Source organism: Solanum verrucosum, unplaced genomic scaffold (assembly GCF_900185275.1).
Source record: "Solanum verrucosum unplaced genomic scaffold, falcon-dt-bn FXZP01000492.1, whole genome shotgun sequence".
Taxonomy (NCBI): domain Eukaryota; kingdom Viridiplantae; phylum Streptophyta; class Magnoliopsida; order Solanales; family Solanaceae; genus Solanum; species Solanum verrucosum.
Window position 1 is genome coordinate 25,082 of NW_026020541.1, and position 14,946 is coordinate 40,027.

Consider the following 14,946-nt stretch of genomic DNA (forward strand, 5'->3'; position numbering starts at 1 on the left):
GAATGCTTGACTGAAAGTCATAGTCGTAGGAAAATTTTGCTAATGGTACATAAACATCTGAAATCAAGAATGCAAACTCTTAACATGTCATCTAATAAGTATGCTCAGATTGTCGTCTGTCTCCGGATGAAATATGGAACTAAGATCTACTCATGTATTGAAAAGATTTCCAAAAGCGTACAGTAAACAGTCATCCTCTGTCAGAAATGATGGACACTGGAACCTCATGGAGTCGGAAAATTTAATTCATGTATAATTTCTGCATATTTTCTCCATTGTATCCGGTTTTTACCGTTAAAAGTGTACTGGGTATCTGGTTTCTACAAATACCCACACAGAGTCATAACCTCTAAGGGTTCGTGGTAGCCTGGTCATAAAATCTGTAGAAAAGATTTCTCATTTCACCTTTGGAAACTCAAACTGTTATAGCAGTCCTATGGGTTGTTGATAGCTTAAACCTGGTGACAAGCCAAACAACTATAAACGAATTTAGCAACATCTTCCTTCATAGCCAGCAATAAGTCATATCCTTGTCTGTAATCACTAGAACGTCGTTACGGTATTCACACAATTTCCCATCCTTGTATTAGGTGGCCTTGATGTGTTCTACCATTAGAAACTTGGCCTGAACATAAGCCAACAATGTCTTTGAGTTTCTCACACTAAATTTGATACTGATATCCTCAAGTTTATGCATATCTTAGGCCAAAAGTCTCTTTGCAGGAGCTATATGAGCCAAATAGCCCATGGATTTCCTTAATGCATCTGCCGCATCATTTTCTTTCCTGAATGACACCGAATGGTAAAATTCTACGTAGTCATTGAGTAATTTTATTCATCATTGTAAATTGAAGAATCAAATCTTTCTGCTGGATAACAAATTCAGCCTCTTGTGGTCTGTATAAATCTTGTTGGTTTCATTGTATAAATCTCGTGGGTCTTCGCCATTTTTGAACTGCTGCTGTTTTTTTATTATCCACCGTAATCCCATCCTTAGATACAACATCCCCCAAAAGTTTCATCAAATCTAGTAAAAAATTCGCACCTGACGAACTTGGCCTAAGGCTACTGTTCTTGCAGTGTTTTAAACACAATTTTGAGGTGATCCTCGTGTTCTTACTGCGTACACAAATATACTTGTATTTACATTGATCCCTTTGTACAAAAAGCAAGGGTGATATTCAAAACTGCAACAACTATATATAGGGGTATGAAGTTACTAATCCACACTATGAAAGTGTGGGAGATGGTGGTGGAGGTAAAGATGAGGAGGAGTGTGCCTATCTCCGAGAACCAATTTGGATTCGGGTCAGGGCGGTCAACTACAAAAGTTATCCATCTTATAAGGAGATTGTTGGAGTTGTATAGGGATAGGAAGAGGGACCTTAACGTTGTGTTTATTGACCTAGAAAAGGCATGCGATAAAGATCCTAAGGAGGTTCTATGGAGGTGTTTGGAGTCTAGAGGTGTATGTGTGGCTTACATTAGAGTAATTAAGGACATGCACGATGGAGAAAAGAGCCAGGTAAGAACGGTTGGAGGTGACTCAAAACACTTCTCGATCATGATAGGGTTGCACTAGAGATCAACCCTTAGCCCATTTTTATTTTCCTTAGTGATGGACGAATTGACGTAACATATTCAAGTGGATGTGTCTGGTGTGTGTTATTCGCAGATGACATAGTATTGATTGAGAGACCCATGGTGGATTTAATGATAGGTTAGAAGTTTGGAGATAGACCCTAAAATCCAGAAGTTTTAGTTTAAGCCAGGCTATAGAGTGGTGGTTAGACCTACATGCGATAGAGTGGTGGTTAGACCTACACAGTTGTATCGGGTGGAGTGCTTGCCTGTCAAGAACGCACACGCTTAGATGGATGTGTAGGCATACTAGGAGTGACAGGATTTGGAACGAAGCTATACAAGACAATGTAGGAGTGACCTCCGTGATGGACAAGATGAGGGAAGCAAGGTTGAGATGGTTCAAGCATGTGAAGAAGAGTGCGGGGAAGCTCCAGGTAAGTAGGTGTGCGAGTTTGGCTATAACAAATTTTTAGGAGTGGTATAGGTAGGTCCAAGAATATTTGGGGAAGGTGATTAGATGGGACATGACACATCTTCAACTTACTGAGGACATTATTCTAGGTAAGAAGATTTGGCGGTCGAGGATTACAATATAAGGACAGTAGGTAGCCGTGTGTTGTAGTACTTTTACAAGGAATAAGCAGGGAGTTATCCTCCTCATCTTCTCTTAAAAGTGACTAAAATACTTTTTGTTTTTGACCTTTTGAAAGTGCATTTTTGAATGAAAAAACAAGTCGCGCATATGTTTAACCTCAGTCCTCGACAGTTCAGTCGCGGTTTTCATTCTGTTGCTTCTTGACTTCAGGTAAGTGTTCTTTCTTTCCTCCTCCTCTTTTCTTCTGCTCTGTTTTGCAGTCTTGTTCTGTTCTGTTTTACTGTACCAACATTGCTGTTTCTCTGCTCTGTTTTGCTGATTATTTTTCTTAACAGTGATTGTATATTGTTACAGTGATTAAAATATAGTGCTGATTATGTTTCTTTGATCTTAACAGCAATTAAAAATGGCTGACCCCGGTTGGAATTGTCAACTGTTATTGGACAAATTTGAAGAAGACAGGAGAAACATATTTCAGGTTCCTTTAGAAGGTCAATCTATCTTGTTTAGTTCATACATCTATAAAAGGAAGTTTGAGGTCGATAACTCAACTTTCTCCTTGACCTTTATGATTTTTCATTACTCAAGAATCCTCACTTGTAATAGCATCATAGAGCGTAATATAAACTTTGTGATGATCATAGAATATCTAGTTCTCTCTAGCTCGTATTTTCTTTATGGTTGTTAATTAGTAGAGGTTAGGTACCTCATTAGGATTGGTAAGGACCTAGCCTCCCTTGCTTGTACTTATTCCTATTGAAAATTTTTTATGATTATTATTAATAATAAGCCACTATACCACTGTCTAGTGGTATAAATTTGCTTTCAAAAAAAAAACTATGGGAAAAGAACAAGTGAGACCAATAGGAACGCAATTGAATGTAACTTTTGTAAAAACGTTACTAATGGCGGAATCTTTCATCACAAACAACATCTAGTTGGTACTTACAAGGACTTCTCAGGGTGTGAAAAATGCCCGGATGGTGTAAGGGAAGAAATGAAAAAATATGTTGATGAAAAAAGCGAGCTAAAACATTGGGTTTTATTTCAACGAAATGTGACTAATATTGATGATTAGTACTATCTCTAATCAGCTAGCAACAGTGTTTGGTGAGTCCTCGTCTTTTCGAGGAAACCCCTGTTTGTTCGTATTGTTTCATCACAAATGAAGGAATTAAAGCTTTTGACTGTCAAAAAGTCTCTTCCGAACTTAGGAGTCGTTTAGTAAGAAGAACTTAGCCAATTATCTACATATAAAATTTAAAACTAAATATATCATGAACTTAGTTGAGGGTATAATTAAAATCAAGATAAATTTTTTATTACCATCATAAAATTATTTAATCTCATATAGAAAGTAAAATAAATAATCATAATTATGATCCGCCCCTGCTTTCCACAATCACTATTTTAAAAAAAAATCAAATTACTATTATATTCCATATCCATCAATAAAAATGTTTGTTCATACTATTTAATTTACAAAAATTAGAGAAACGATTAAAAGTTGATCAAAAATATTCTTCCTTATCGTTTAGTTAAAAGGATTAACTGATTATTCCAATATAAAATTTACAATTAAATATGTCCTACATTTAGTAGATGATATAACTAAAATTAAGACAAATTTTATATCACAATCATCTTATGTATCTCATATAGAAAGTTATAATTTCAAATTATGATTTTGAACCTAACAACTTACTAGATCTAGTCTTCCTTTTCCACATTTACGATTTCTTTTTTAAAAAAGTAAATTAAAAGTGTAAATATTGGCAGGGACATGAAAATTTATAAAGTTTATCTTAAATCTTAATTACCCTTCTTAACTTGGATATTTATTACTCCCTCCGTTCCATTTTATGTGAGGTAGTTTGACTTGACACAGAGTTTAAGAAAGAAATGAAGACTTTTAAAACTTATGGTTCAAAATGAATGATATAAATTTTTGTGGCTGTAAATCATTTCATTAAGGGTAAAATATACATTTTATAGTTTAATTGTTACTTAATATAGAAATGTGTCATTTTTTTTGGAACTGACCAAAAAGGAAAGTAAGTCACGGGACAGAGAGAGAGTATCATTTATCGTCCCTCAACCAAATTCTTAACTTGCGAGATTATAGTCGTATGTTATTGTTGTTGTATTATAGATAGTACAAATAAGTAAAATTATGATCTAATAGGAGTTAGTGTTCTCATGGTTAGTGCACCATTATTCTTCAAACAATTACTTTACAAATCATAATTTGTAAAAAAATAATTTCTAGAATGTTTATTCATACGGTTTCATTTACAAATATTAATGAAACAACTAAAAACTTTTGACAATCAAAATGTTTCTTCCTATCTCTATGAGTCATTTGGTTGGAGGGATTAAGTGAATTATTTCGATATAAAATTTGAAATTAAATACATATTGTATTCAATTGAGAATATAGTTGAAATTAAAATAAAATTTATATTACGATCAAAATATTACCTATCTCATATAGATGGTAAAAATAATTTCAAATTATAATTTTTATTTTTGAACGAAACAATTTAGTAGATATTAATCTTTCTTTCAACTTTCAGGATTTTTCCAATTAAATTATTACATTACATACTTCGTTGAATATGAGTTAGTGTGCTCTTGACTAGTTCACTAACATCCATTCACTTATTATTACATTTCATATTTTGTCAAAATGTTATTTTTAGAATACTTGTTCATAGTCGAAATGCAATTTCTAGAATCTCTGTTTACACATTTTCATTTGCAAATATTAAAAGAACTACCAAAAGCCTAGAAACTAATATATCCTACATTATGTTAAAGGTATAGTTAGAATTGAGAAAAAATTTCATATCATAATTATAATATTAACTATATCATATAAAAGGTATAATAAGTAATTATAATTATGATTTTGAGCCAAACAACTTAGTATTCCTTTCTACATCTATAACTTTGTTTATCAAATTATTATGTAAAAAATTAAGAATTCCATAGTGTAAGGAGCAAATTACATATTTCTATCCCTACCTTTTTTTAATTTAAAAAAATTCCCTAAAATTAGTTTCATTTGGATACATAAGCCGGATACAATACATCTAATACATTAAAAAAATTAGTTACGATTTAAAAGGAAAGGAAATGTAAAACTGAATGTGATTGATTTCCCCAAATCAAGTTAATGTCGATCTCCACCAAATCGTAACAACTTCAAAAAAATCAAATTTTGTTCTCTCAAATCTCTCCCAGATCGTACCAAATTAAAAAAAAAGTCGAAAACAACAACTAATACATGATGAATATCTCTATTTTGTTGAGACGTTCAGGAGTCTGGAAAGCGAGTGAGTTATAAACAATACAAAAGTGATGGAATAGTTGTTGGACAAATAATTTCTTTTGTGAATCTCTCAGTTCATTGAAGATCTTTTTGATTTTGATTCAAAATTGACGAAAATTTTTACATTCAAAATTCTTCTCCCAGTTCATCATTCTTTTCCCGATTCATTGAAGATCCTTTTAATTTTGATTCAAAATTATTAGAAAAATTGAGTTTCAAAATACTTCTCCAAGTTCATCAAAGATCCTTTCAATTTTGATTCAAAATTATCAAAAACTTTGAGAAGATACATCATAAATATCTTAATTATTAGCCTTATGACTATCATCGTCAAGGGTTTGAAGAAGTTCTTGAGCTTCTTTGAGGGCTCTCAGCCTCTCCCTTCGCGTCGTTATCATCGCCTCTATGGCGTTTTCAACCTCCACCGACATTGACTATACATTACTATTTATGTATCATGACCATAAAATTATGCATTATACATTATTATTTATGTCTCTTATTCTAATTGAAAAAATGTTGTAGTTTATAAGAGATATAATATACATGTAATTGTTCTCAATAACATTTATTTTGTGATTGCTACATAACACTGTGGTTATTTGATATGTATATGATAAATACAATAAAGTCTAAAATTTGTTGAATTTGATATACATGTGTTAAACAATTGGTGCAACTATGTCTTAAAATGTTACTCGAGGACTGCAGATACATAACAACATCTAATACATAGTCAATTCGACAAATTTATGTATCATATACAAAAAAAAATTATAAATATGATATACACTGATTTAGTTATAAAATAGTGTTGCATATAACGACACATGATACATAACGATGTTATATACATAACAAAGTTATGTGTCATATACATAATTATGATTATGATACAAACCGGTATTGTTATAAAATATTAGTGTTTATATATCAACAATAATATTTGATAATGTCTACAGATACATATTCTTCTAGTTGAATAAGTATGTATGTATGTATGTATCTGGTAGTAAAAAATAACGAAATTTGCAATAGTTATGTATCAAATACATAATTATGAACATGATATATACTAATTTGTGTTTTAATAAATTAGGATTATATATCAAAATTAATATTTGAACACGGTACATTGTACATGATGAAATTGTAATGTATCATAAAGTTGAAACGAAGGCATTATACATAAATTTATGAATCAAAGTCAACTACATATATTAGAAATATGAACCTTGGGTAGAAAATGGTATTTATCAACATGTTCTACTTTCCCCTCTTTTTCAACATTATAATGATTCGTCATTGATAATGGATCATGCAACCGTTTGGATCTGTTTCAGCCCAATCATCATCGTAAGAATCATAAATATGATCCATATTAGGTGAGATTAATTGGATAATTTTAATACTAAAATAAGGATCATCATCTATATGTATCAAGACTTTGAAGATGAAAAAAAAATGATGAACTGTAAGTCTGAGAAGAAGAAAAACTACATATTGAAGAATTTGAAATCGATTGACTGGAGTGTGAAAAAAATTGAAATTAAAAATTGTAATAAAGGAAGTAACTGTTGAGATTGAGGGAGTGAATATATGAAAAGATTGAAGGACTTGAAAATAGGAAGAGAGAAATGACCTTTGTGAATTGAGAAGTTGTGCTTCCGGAAGAGTGGGGTTTTGAAGGAAAAAGAAGGATTTTCGTAATATTTTGAAATGGTAGGGAATAATAAAATATATGGTGAATAATATGTATTATAGGTGAATTATGTATGCAATATATATGTATTATAACTGTTTTAAAATATAATATGCTTGTGTGGTATGAAATTGACACATATTATTATAAGTGCATTAAAATCTGTGATAAATGTATTATCAATCAATAAAACATGTATTATATTTGTTTTATAAATTGTTCTTTGTAATATGTATTAAAATTGTATTATAAATATATAAAAAGTGATCAAGTGAAAAAAAATGATATTGCTATTAATGATAAATCTTTTCGTAACATAGTATATTTATGTAGGTTTTCCTAATTAATATTCATTGGAGTACTTGATTAATTACTCTCTCCATTCACTATTCTATAAAATCTAATTTTGAAAAAGAAATCTCAACAGATAAATTAAAAATAAAAGATGAAGAAAAATTCAAAAATAATCTTGAAAGTTGAAGCTTAATTTTTTCAAATAGCCATCCAAATGCATTTTAATTTTATTAATTACAAAAAAATATATAAGAAAATTGAGGTGGGAAAATTTTAAATTTTTTAAATTTTTGGATCAATTGGTGAAAAAATTTGGCTCCAAAAATAAACTCAAAAATTTAAATAGTCATCCAAATGCATTTTAATTTTTGAAATCTAGCATATTCATTATTTATTGAAAAGTTAACTTATGAAAACATTAAATAAGGGTAGAAGGGTAAAATTACTTAATTTCTTAATGCAAGTGCAATCCAAAAAGGTGACATATAAAAAGAAACTGTCACGCCCCGAGACGCGGACACGTGACCTAGGATCACAAGTGATCCCAAGCTAACCATGCTGGCATGATCATGAGCATACTAAAGATAATAAACTGATGCGGAAGCTAATTCATAAATAAATCTGAAAAGATGGGGAATACCCATATACTATAACTGAATATATCAAGTCTGAGAGTTTAATACAAAAGAAATATCAAACTGTAAACACTAAGCTGAATCTAACTATGTCTGAAATAAGCCTCTAAACTGACTAGAAATGTTGGGACATGCTCCAACTAGATCTAGCAAAACTGAAACTAAAGACTAAAAGCGATAAAGATAAACATGTCACTAGTCCTCGAAGAATGAGGACTCACCACTGATGCTGCTGAACTGAAGATCGGGAATCGATCTAAGCGTGATCTGGATGCTGAGAACCTGAACCTACATCACGAGAAGATGTAGCGCACGTATGCGTCGGTACTTGAAGGGTACTGAGCATGCAGGATAGAGTAAAATTGAAATAACAAATAACTGAACAAAGCAATAAAGCAATGAAATAATCTGAACATGATATAGATACTGAAAATACTGAATACTGAGCTAACTGATGCAATGACCAAATTTATAACATGTTGAGACTGAATACTGACTGTACTGAAATATGGTCAATGCAAAAGAGTCTGACTGAACAGTGGGAGCTACTAATAACCGACAAAAAACCACATGAGCTAAATGTGGAGTCCGATGTATACGCCCCATCGAGAGGACCCAATATACCCTGCCAGAGGTATAGAGGCATGCTGGCGTGATCACTAAACTGATGTTGCCCACAGAGGGGACTTACCCCTACGTGGCTCGTAGTTCTGGGACTATATGGGTACGCTAAACCCTAGTCCAACTCGGTATTATGCTACTCCCAATGAATTAAGTGGTTAACTTGTTATGACTGAATTTCTGTAAATACTGGATAGCTCAAAATTGAACATACAAACTGAGAATGCAACAATTAATCTGATAATGATGCATTCATAAACTGAGGCATGTAAAACTGAATACTGAAATATCTGACCTAGCATGTGTAATTCAAGAACTAAAGAAATACATAGCTAGGGTTCTGAAATTCATGCGATAAACTGAGCAATAACATGATAATATGATTTGGAACATTTAAATAACTAATTCATGATGATCTGCTATAATTCTAGAAACCCTAGGTCTGTTCATAATCATGGAATCAAGAATCTGACTGAATTCTAGGGATCTAATAGGCGAAAGGAACCCACTAGTGAAATCCCACATACCTGGTGACGAATTCCACGGAGAAATCTTTCGATTTCGGGGCTGGAACTGAAGAAACCTCGCTGCGTTCTTGAACTAGGGTTCTTGACCTTTTTCTCCTCTCTTTTTTCTAATTTTCTAAGTTTGATTAATGATTTTGATTAAGGTAAGTTCTAGTTATGTTTCTAGGCTTAAACTGATTAAAACCTCATGATTTAGGGTCTAAACGACGTATCTTAGGGGTTAAATGAAATAGGAAAAGACCAAAAGACCCCTGAATTAACTGCTGTCGGAGTGACTGACGGAATGGACCTACGGTCCGTCAATCAATCGACGGTCCGTCGATTGGGTTTGTAGGTCGAGTCTGCCCGACAGAGTATCACTAAAACAGGCATAATTCAATTATCTATCTAACCATAGGTCATGGTACATATTATTCATTTTGTGCTAAGAGGTATGACAATCTGAAGTTGACCCATCAATATTTTTCAGCTAACTGGCTGCTGACCCTCATCTACGGTCAGACCTACGGACCGTGGATCGATTGACGGTCCGTGCTGGTCAACCGTAGTTTGTGTCAAAGGCTGGGTAAATGAGGTCTTGATCCACAGACATAGACCACAGACCGTTGTCTGATCTACGGACCGTGGGTCTGTCCGTGAGTCGAGACTTAGCCGATTTTTCTGAGCTTGGCTAGGGAGGGGTTGCAGTGGTGAACCACGGACCACCAGCACGGGCCGTGGTCTGACCTACGGTCCATGGATGGTGACCGTAAGTTGCACCTGCAACTTCTCAAAATCTGCATTTTTGGTCTGTTTCGGATACGGGGTGTTAAAGAAACACATGGAGTTTCATTTGTCATAGTTGGGGGTATATTTGTCCTTTCCCCTGTTAAATTATTACATATAGTTTTCATCATTTAATAAAAATATTTCTAATTCTATTTATTTATTTCATTATAGAACAATATTGCCTTATATACTCCGTTAACATTTTTCACTATTCCTTTTCATGAAAATAATATTTTTCGTAGGAAATTTGCTACATAAATTATAAATTATAAAATGAAAATATGATAATTTTAAAGAAGTAAAATACGAAGGCAAAAATTGATGATGTAAGAGTAGAACAAATACTTTAGAAAAATCAATTAGAAACAAAAAGGAGGGAATATCTATTATTTAAAAATTGGAGTACTAGTTAACAAAAATAAACAAATAAATAAGTATGGAATGTCGTCGTAGAGGTATTCAAAATTTCGTTGTTAAAACTTCAAACAAAACCCATCTTTTGTCTTCTAGTTTAAACCCCTTGAGAAAATCTGTTTTCTTTCTTCACAATAAATATAGATTGTGATAATCTCAGTTTGTTTGTTTGTGTATATATACGAAGACAAGAGAGACGTTTTAGTTTTTTGGAGAAACCTATTTTCTGCAAACGTTGCGTCAAAGGTATGCTCAATTTTACATTTTTTTTCCTCATGAGTTTTGGTGTTTCTATCTCTGCCCAGTTGTGATGTTGGATTAATTGAATGAAGCTGCTTTTGAAATATTTGATTTATGCAAAAAAAAAATAAAGGATTTTTATGGGTTTAGTTTTTTTTTTCTTTTCTTTTTTTTTGTTGTTCAAGGGTTAATTCTAGTTTGATCTAAAAAGTTTTGTTGTTCACTGCTTTTGAGAAATTGGATTTATGCAAAAAAAAGAGGATTTTTATGGGTTTAGGGTGTTTTTTTACGTTGTTTAAGGGTTAATTCTAGTTTGATCTAAGAAGTTTTGTTGTTCATTGCTTTTGAGAAATTTGATTTATGCAAAAAAAGAAAGGGTTTTTTATGGGTTTAGGGTTTTTTTTTGTTTTTTTTGTTGTTCAAGGGTTAATTCTAGTTTGATCTAACAAGTTTTGTTGTTCGCGGGTTAATTCTAGTTTGATCTAAAAAGTTTTGTTGTTCGCCGGTTAATTCTAGACATATACCTAGTTTTAAAGAAATTTTTTATGGTCTACAGGCATTGGTAATTCTGTATATGAGAGATTTTTACTTTTGAATTATTTTGTATTTTGAAGAACTTTTGTTGGTTCAGATTGGGAATTCATACTTTTTGTAATTTTTATTAATTCTTCGATCACATTTTCATTTCTAGAACATGAAGCACAAAATGGACTATTTTTAGTTGATATATAGGAATGCACACCCATTAATGGCTACTCATTTTTTTTTTGGTTGTGTGTGTAATCTTGTGCTTGGATATGAAACTGATGAAAACCTTGTACTTTGTTGAGTTTTTGGAGTTTCCAGATTCCACAAGAGGTTGGATAGATGTCGCACAACAATGTGGTATGCCTAAGTTCATGTTATTTGTTACTATTTCTCAAGTCTGTTGTAAAATTTTAAAAATGTGATGTTGCATGGACTTACTGTGTGTCCTTGAGGAACTATTGTATTTCTAAGCTACTTGCTCCAAGAGGTAATAAAATTACGAGGTAAAGAGAGAGATAAAAGAAGATCCATTCAAGGAGATCTTAGAAGTAGAAAGAAAGATGCAATGGTCATACTTTCTTTGCATCATGTGATGCTTGGAAGCACATGAAATATTTAACACAAGAGGATGTAAACTTAGAAAGAATGAAGAACGACATGTTTTTTTTTTCCCGCTTGTGCACATTGGAAAATGACTAAAGCTACCTCTAACTTTAACTTCTTGAGAGCAACATATATATTTGCCTGTATCATTCTCATGGAATGAAAGCTTTTATTTGATGTTTGTATTACTAGATTAACACTTTGAGGTTGCATATATGGTTTCTTGGAGAAATTAAAACCAAAAGTGGTAGCATACTGGTATTACTTCCCACCTCTGTGGAAATAGAGACAGTTTTGGAAGAGAATCGTAACTCTAACATGTGTGTAAGGCGATGTTATCAAAGGCAATTGTGCAAAAAAGTAATGAGGTCTATTGGAGCTTTAAGCTTAAATATATAATACGATTTTAATAAGGAAGCAAACAAAAATAATTAAAATCGAAGAATAATAACTATATGTACAAAGGAATTAGTTGTTTTTTTCACATTTAAGTGAATTTTATCATCTAGTGTTGCCTATTAAGGACCACACCCATTTTTAGTAAGGTATACACCTTAGTGTCTTGATGACCGCATTGATGTACCAACTAAGCAAAATGCGGCGCTCAACCTGTTTTTCGCTCAACTTTAGAGCTTAACCGCACCTTTAATAAATCTTTGGCAACACAGGTATGTGCATACAATGTAGCATCCGACAATTTGAAGTGGCTTAGAAGGAGCTTGAAATTTGGAAATAGTCATTTTTGGAAAAATGACGAATCTGGAAATTTGGCTAAGCGTGGAAATCAATGAGTTTTTGGCCAACTTTGAGTAGTCGTAACTCCTAGCTCAGGATGAGTTAGGAGTAGTTCCAGTTATGGTTGCGAAGCCCTTGGAACAATCTTTCCAACGCCACTGAGTTTGCTCAATTCCGAGTTCGTATGAGGGAGTTATTCCCTGTAGAAGCTGGGCAGTTGGAAGGAAAATCCATCCGGAAATTTAATGGCATTTTGGTCCTTTCACAAATTATTTATTTTGAGCTCATATTGTTGTATTAGGATGATCTTTGGATCACTTTTGTCCCATTTTGAAGAGAAAGAGTTAGGGTTCGTGAGAGTGAAGAAGAGAAGAAGGAGAAGAAGAAGAAGAGAAGAAAGAGGAGAAAGGAGATCAACAAGTTTCCGTTGTGGATTTTTCGTCGGGGGTGATCCCTATCAAGGCATGTGAGTTTTCGTGTGGGTTGATCCTTTCCCTCTCACACACTAAGTTTATCCTATGATTTGAGAAAAGATTGGAATTGTTGTTGAAGTTGTTTGTTATTGTTCGTTGTGAGACATGATTAGGTTGTGTATTTAAGTTGAAACCTATTGTATGATTGAGGGAATTATGATTCTAAGAGTTGTGACCCTTTTGAAGTTGAATCACCATCAATTCCCAGAAAGTTTTGGCTGTCGATCCCGATTTACGGACGTGACCTACGGACCGTAGATCGATTGACGGTCCGTACTGGTCAACCGTCAATCGGGACAGAAGATGGGTTTTTGGGCATCGATCTACGGGCACGACCTACGGTCCGTAACCTGACCTACGGACCGTAAGTCCGGACCGTAGGTCAACACTTAGTCATTTTTTTTTTCTTAAATGAATTCTGGAAAAAAAAATCTCTGACGCGATCCATGGACCTGCAGTACGGACCGTAAGTCCATCTACGGTCCGTCGATGGCGTCCGTAGGTTCCACCTGTGTCACCAGAAACCTGAAGTCTCAGCCAAGTTTTCCCCGTTTCTTTTCTCACTTTCTCATGCAAGTTCCAAAGTATTATACCTATGTTTTATAGTAGTTTCCGACACTCCTAAGTACATCTAAGCATTCAAGGATCCCTCCTCAACATGTGATCGAATACCTTGAATTCATAATTCCGATTCAAGGAAAGATAGTCAGAAGTCAAGTAAAAGAGTATAGAGTTTCAAGTCGAGTAAGAGTCTCAGTTTCAAGTTAAGTCATGAGTTCAAAGTTGAGTTCTTTTCTCAAAGTTATTAGGGAACTCTGTATTCCCAAGGAAGTTTTAAATAAATGTTTTTACATTTAGACAAGGTTGGAAACTGAGATTTCCAAAGGAGCCTTCGGGCTAGTTTTTGAGTAATTATCTCATATCAGCAGGAATAAATATGTTTTAAAAACATAAGAGCCAGTACGTTTTTGGGAGTAGTATCGAGCACCGAATTGGGGGAGCGTTCAAAGAACCCACAGCCCCCATAGAACCATGTTAGCCACCATGGGTAGAAAAGGATCATGCTTTCTAGATGAATCCTTTTCAGATTAGACTAGTGGATCCATTAGGCAGTTCAGGTCTTATACTTTTGGCCGGGTATAAGATGCTCTGGCAGCGTGAGGTCGATCGCTGTATCATCACTATAGCTCTTATGTGATGGTTGTCGGTTAGAGAGGCTCCCACAGCAGTTATTATATTTTCATATGCAGAGATTATTGTATTTTTTATATACATCAGTTCATTGTATTTCTATATACATTTCAGGCTTATTGTATCTTAGTGTACATACAGAGTTTATAGCATGTTTTAAAAAGTCTTTCTTTATATCGCACTTGCTTTAAAACTGCCTTATATTGAAAGAAGTCAGTCAGGTTGAGTTGAGTTGAGCCAGGTAAGCTATTCAGTTTCTTCCAGATTTTTTTTCCTTCTAGCCTTTGTTGCTTAGTTTTCCAGCTCGCATACTCGTACATTCCATGTACTGATGCCAGTTGGCCTGCATCGTTGATGATGCAGATTCAGGTACCCCAGATCAGCATCTTGCACGTCGTTGATACAACTGAGCACTCCAGAGTCAGTGGTGAGCCTCCTTGCATTCCGGAGGACTCGATTATTTTGGTGTTCTTTGTTTTTATTGGGATGTTGCGGGGTCTGTCCTAACATCCATCTCAGTATTTTTAGAGGCTTCATAGACAGACCGTCAGTCAGTTAGTTTTGAGTCTCTCATCTATATATATGTAAACATTCTATTTTGAGATTCGAGTTGCCTTTATAGCCATATTTTATAAGTTAAGTTATTTTGAAATGTTGCATTGCATTGAGTTATTCTGTTGAGGTTTCCGCTGAGTTAAGAAA

General features: G+C 33.6%; 1 pseudogene; it reads left to right on the forward strand.

Moving 5' to 3' along the window:
• The first annotated feature begins 1,246 nt into the window (after window positions 1–1,246).
• LOC125810004 (histone-lysine N-methyltransferase ASHH1-like) overlaps window positions 1,247–14,946 on the forward strand; it is a 37,398-nt pseudogene continuing 23,698 nt past the window's right edge.